This window comes from Takifugu rubripes, chromosome 21, assembly GCF_901000725.2.
Source record: "Takifugu rubripes chromosome 21, fTakRub1.2, whole genome shotgun sequence".
Lineage (NCBI taxonomy): Eukaryota > Metazoa > Chordata > Actinopteri > Tetraodontiformes > Tetraodontidae > Takifugu > Takifugu rubripes.
This window is the reverse complement of record NC_042305.1, coordinates 3,364,932-3,371,109: the sequence shown is the minus strand read 5'-3', so window position 1 is coordinate 3,371,109 and position 6,178 is coordinate 3,364,932.

Here is a 6,178-nt window from a genome sequence, read left to right as displayed (position 1 = left end):
ACACTGAAATGTCCACTGGGGGACTCTTTCAACACATTATAATCACCCGCCATCATCCAAGTCGAGGTGTGTGTTTGCGTCTGCAGCCGCAGACGACTGAATATCACATTTCAACTTGTTTATTTTGCGTCAAGCGGAGGACGGCCAAATGAAAGGTAATGAGGGGAAGTCCATGCTGGGCGAGGAGCTTGCCCTTTTCACACATCATCGCAGAGATTGATCGCTCCTTCCCGTTGCTCCCAGCTCGCGCGCCCTCTCAATTGAGAGATACTACATTTGAAATGCATGCATGCTTTCCCTTTGAAACCGACACCTCGCCCCTGATTAAGCCGTGCGGCCCGCTAACATGTTGCATTCCATTTTTTCGTTTAAATCCCTCCAAACCGCCGAGTGATCACAGACACGTCGTTTTATTAACGAGTCCTCCCCTCCTTTTCTTTGATTCCTGCAAATACTGGAAGGGGTAGAGACGGGCTGGGAGCCCAGCCTCCTCCCGCGGGCCGCCGCGGGACCACGGCGGGCCGTCCCCGAGCCATCAAACGGGGAGAAAATGTGAGAGAATCGGAAAGACAGGGAGTGAAGTGACTTCCTTTTGTGCGTACGAGAGTCCAAAGCCTCCTCCGTTAGACATGCCGTCTTATTAACACATCCTGCAGCACACTTCATCATGTTGTCCTCGCGAGGCAATTGTACGGAAGGGGCAATTAGGACGGGGAAGCTGTGAGGTTGCCATTATTTTAGAATTTAATGACCACGCAATACGGAGCTAGATGTAGAAATGAGGGCTACAATGCTACAATTATGCATAATCTGGCAGATCTTACCACACCCCCCACACTCCTCTCTCTTTGCCTTGAATAAATTTACATGAAAATGCATCCCTGCCTAATTTATTTGGAAAAATTAGAATATACATTACAGATATTTCCACAGACGACATCAGCAACACGCGGTTATGAATTTAATGAATTATTTCTTTGTGTTCATGTGTATGGATTAGGTTGGGGGTGGGGGGGCACCTCCGCCAGGCCTGCTTTGGAGACAACAGATAGAGGAAATAATTATACACAGGTGTATATACAATGTCTGCTCTCAGCTCCCATTCTATAGAAAGAGGAATCCTCCACAGAGAATACAGCCGTAGATGTGCTGCGTGCAGTCAGGACCACACAGGAGGAACGATGAAAAGACGATAAAGGAAGCTTCATCTGCACATGTAGGCCAATTCTAATTATACCACAAGAGTTTCCTTATATCTCCAGTTTCACAAAGGAGCTTCTCCAAACCGAAATACTCTAACAATAAAATTTACTAATTATGAACCTCTTGCTAATTGCCTTTTCCCAGTTTGGCTCCTAATTCCATATAAGTGATTCTTACATTACCCTAAATTAAATTGGGAGAATTACTCTCAGTGAACCAACAGTCATCGGAAATAATAATAATAAAATAATCCGGGCTAGATGTTTTAGGCGCTTTGGAGCAAATAAATATTGCATTTCACGTTCGAAAAGGAAATGGCGTGATTATTCAAAGTCCGTGCTGTTCGGCTCTAATCCAAATAATATCGTTGGGAAAATCTGTCCTCAGTCAGGCTGATAGATCATAGCGTTACCAAGGCAACCAACATGTTATTCTGAGACTTTGGGCTTCTTTAGAAACAGAACGGCAAACTTCAGGATCATTTGAGTTATTCTTTGCTTTTCTTGAGCTTTTCCCGACTCTATCGGGCCTCTGATCCGACGCTCCCATTATCGCTGGTCGTGAGGCAAAAGAGCAACAAACAAATGGGCAAACGAAAATTAGAAGCACGCCGTCTTCTGCAGGTTATTGCTCCTGGAGCTCCTCCTTCATCAGCGTAATTATGCTATCGCAGCCATTCGTCAGTCCCCTGGTTTGGGGGCTACAGCACAGCTAAAGCTAACGCTAGCGGGTGGCGTCCTCAGAATCAACAAGCAGTGAGGGAGGAGTTGTCCATCCTCAGCCAGGGACAGCCACGTTCACGCCTACGTGTGGCCCTGGATGCGTGATAATGTTTCTAAAGAGTATTGGCGTGATGCACAGCTCTGGCCACAGCCCAGGAGCAGGTTATTGACACAGATGCTCTGTCATTAATAAGCCGCCGCGTCCTTTTGTGTTGGGGATCGCTGTGGCTGCAGTTAACTACAACTTGTCAAGGCTGTCCCAGCCGCACAATGTGCACTTCCTGCATCTCCTGTCAGCACACATAATTCCCGGGTGCTGGCACGCCACTGATTTCTGCATAAGTGATGCGATGGCTTCTAGTAGAGTTAGGAGCACGAGTCTTTTGCCATTGAGAGATGTTCATCATTCTTGATCTGGCTCTGTCAAGACCTGGTGTTTTAGTGCCTCTCACGATTAGGCGGAATTGACAGGCCAAGAAGGCAGCGAATGGCAAAAAATGTCTGCAACTGAGGGGGTGTGGTGCAGGCGGCAGGGTGAAGTGGAGTGTGGCCGCCATTTAATCTGCAATTTATCAGTTTAGGCTGCAGCATGTAACATCAGGGAGATTACATTCCAGGAGAAGAAGCTTCATCTCCCCACCCGTCTCCTCTCAAAGGCCGTCTAATGTTATCTGACGGCAGAACGTGGAGGACAAAAGGGGAAGACCGGCTTTATTGTCACTATTATTGTTTGTGAAACCCTTAATTAATAAATAGCAGTGAGGACTCCTCCGCCCCTGCTGACATAGAGATGTGCTGCATCCTTTATTAGAGGCTCTTTATCGCAAAATTTAGTACAGGTTTCAAATGTGTTCGCCCCCCCCCCCCCCCCCCCAACACACACACACACACACACACACACACACACACACACATCAGTATCTGCACATGACCTCTGCCAACTCTGATCACGTCAGTCCAATAAATGCTTAATTGCCATTTTTCCGTTGGGTTGCTTTATTGATGTAATTTCAAAAGTGATTAACATGAAATGTTAACTAGCTGTTGCATTTAGCACCAAATAAAAGTAACCTGCTAAAGGCCCGGTGAAGGAAGGAAAGGTATCGGGTGATTCGTGGAACCTTAGTATTATTTTTTCAACATATTCTCTACGTACATGTAAACCAAACTAGTTTGGTTTTCTGCCCAGTTTTTCGCCCCGACATTAATTTTCTCTGCTAGCTCGAAATTACGCAATCAAACCCTTGTTCAAAGACCAGTTTGATGGAAGTCACCGATTTATTGTGTTGTTTTTCCACCTGACGTAACAGTGAACGTTGGACACCAGCATTAAGTCAATTTAATTCATCCAATTTTTCAACCCCACTCCTTGTTGCCCAGCGCTCTATCAGGGTCCACGTGCGTGTTCAAACACACGGCTGCGGCAAACCTTCTGCGTCGCCGGGCCGCAGTATTTCGGGGAGGGCGGGGACAGAAACCCGGATGCTCCGGCTTCGAGTAAAACATCGCAGCCCACCATTAAAATGGTTCAGGAGTCAAGTAGAACAAGCGAGACTGGCTGCAGGGCAGAAAAGGGCAAAAGAGGAACCAAGAGGAGCGGTGGTGGTCATTCTTAAAAACTGTCACACACGCGGCGGCTCATTTCTTCCCGCCAACGTCACTCGCGAATAATTTGCGCTGTTTTTTGCTTCAAAAACAGGCTGGAACAGAAGAAGAAAAAACCCCCGGCGTGTTAGCTCCGCCGCATTTGTATTTATGGCTGCGTGATCGCCAATAAAGCCATCTTCCCGGAGCAGCCCTGTAAGCCAGAGGTTATTTTCTCGACATCTCCCAGAGGAGGCTGCATGACCTGCTACACTTATCTGCTCCTCCGCAGCAACGCCGAGTCTGATCCATCCTGAAAGGGGGATTGAACTCTCGCAAGATGAAGACATGACATCTTCGGCTCACTCGATGTCAACGATAGGACGGCTCACTTGCAGATCGGGCACGTTGCCAGGCGTCTCTCTGCGGCTCCTGAACGCCGCCTCTGAACAGAGGCCAGCAACACAGATGACATCCGGGGGAAACCCATCACCTGTTGCTTAAGGACGGAATAATCAAAGTGGGTCATACTGGGATGCTGCCCTCGCAGCAAATGTGTGTTCGCAGGCCTGATGTGCTCATCTTCCGCCTGCGTGTGTTTCCCTTAGACTTGTCAGGGCAGCAGCCAGAGCGGAGCCCAGAAATCCGCCCGAGTGACAGAGGTGATCAGCATCAGCGGCCAATCTTCAGCCTGGATCATGTTCGCCGCGGAAGCCGTGCCAGGGAGAGACGCCACTGTACTGTCCGCTTGGACAAAAAGGGGAAAGGAAAATAAAGGCTGCCTGCCAACATATTTCTGCAGACTGATTTCAAAGCGCCTCCCCTCTCGGCACCCACAGCAAAGGTCATTTTAATATAAACAAACAACATTATTGACTTACATGAATGCAGGTAAAATACATATTATTGCTGCCCTCCAGGCTTCCCTTCACCTCCACACTTCCCTAACAATACCGCTTAATTGCAGCCTCAATGAGACGGGGGAGTTTACTGTCGAATTTATGGAAATGCATGAAAGAGGTCTGTGTTAGTTGTAGGGTACACCTGCGCTTGTCAAGGTACTCAAGTATGCCGGGTAATTGGCTGTTGATTGCTGCCATTAACATGTGATGGCTAAGTGCAGCTAATTCCTGCTCCATTTCCACGGTTGGGTGTGAAGCTGCCTGCCGCCCACCCTCCCGCCATCGCAGCTGATTAGCTGCGCCCGTGAAAATTGTTCTTTTGCTAACAATTAAAGCACAATATAGGGTAACTGACACTGCTGCCTAACTGATGTCCTTTGTCAGGAGCAGCAAAGGCGAAGGTTCCCGCTGAAACCACCAAAGAAAGGCGCCAATATTCCGGTCACGTGACCGCGAGGCTCCCGACGTTTAATATCGACATAATGAACTCTGCTCTTTGTTATTGGACCCGAATTCTAATATGTACAATGCGTGTTTGACATTTTCGTTCATTCACACCCCCTAAATCTCCTTTGCACTTAAATTACCCGACAGAAAACAGCGCGCGCGTGCACTCATGTGAAGCTGCGTGCGTGTGGTGGGTGGAAGGGGCGCGCACGCTGGGGGACGTTTCTGAACCACATCAGGGGAAAATGCTGCAAGAAAACTTTACGTAAAGCAAACAGAATTCATTCTAAGAATGTTTTTTTTTCTTAAAGTGCGCTTTATTTCTACTGCACCTGTAAATATGCTACTACCAATAATAATAATAGTAAACATCATAATAATATGGCCCAAATCGTTTAAATGTCACGCCATCGTGTCCCGCGGTGTTCTTTGTCTGAGTCTCCAACACTGACGCATGCACGCATGCACGCACGCACAGCGGTGTGAGGAATGGCGTGTCTGCCATCTGCAGGACAGTGGAGGTACAGCAGCGGCTGGAGTCTGCTGAGGCTGCAGCTGCTCTCCATCCATAATGGAAAACTGGGACCTGTGTTTAATCAGGAATCTTTAAAAATCCCTGAAATCTTCCGTGCCAGACACAGCTGCGGCGCATCGGTTTATTATCTTCGCACACATCCGTGTAGGCCTCTGCCTCGACCTACTGCGACTGGACCCATTAGTAAACAGTTAGTAAACAGTACTGGAGATAGTTTGACCCTCAAACATTAACAGAAGATGAGCGTCGGCCTGCAGGACAGTGCAAAAACACACAAACCACACATGTGAAAGGGAGCTTAAAAAAGGCCTATTTGTTCTGATGTAATAAACATCCTGGCACATACATTTTAATGGAAGGACACATAAAAGAGATGGGCGTTTTTCATACTAAATTCTTTTAGTATTCATCATTTAAAATACAGGGTTTTTGTGGCAGTAATCCCTCTTACATCTCAACAGGCCAACTGGGCTTGCAGGATCAGGCCTTTTCCACACCACACAGGTGTCTGTCCTTCCCTAGCCTTGAAGAGGTCAGAGGTCGCCTTCGTGCAACACCAGCACATCAGCAGCACCTGTGTAACAGACTCCACTCACACTTGAAGGGTTTCGCCGCTGAAGCAGCAGGAGCACAAAGAAGCCACTCGTCTCTCACATTAGTCACATCGTCAACAGATCTAATCTCCAAATCTGGCCTATCTAGCCACTAGCTTACGCAACTAATTAACTTCATACGCCAAAATTTGAATTTAAATTAACAATTGCCAGATATCATCAGGGGACACA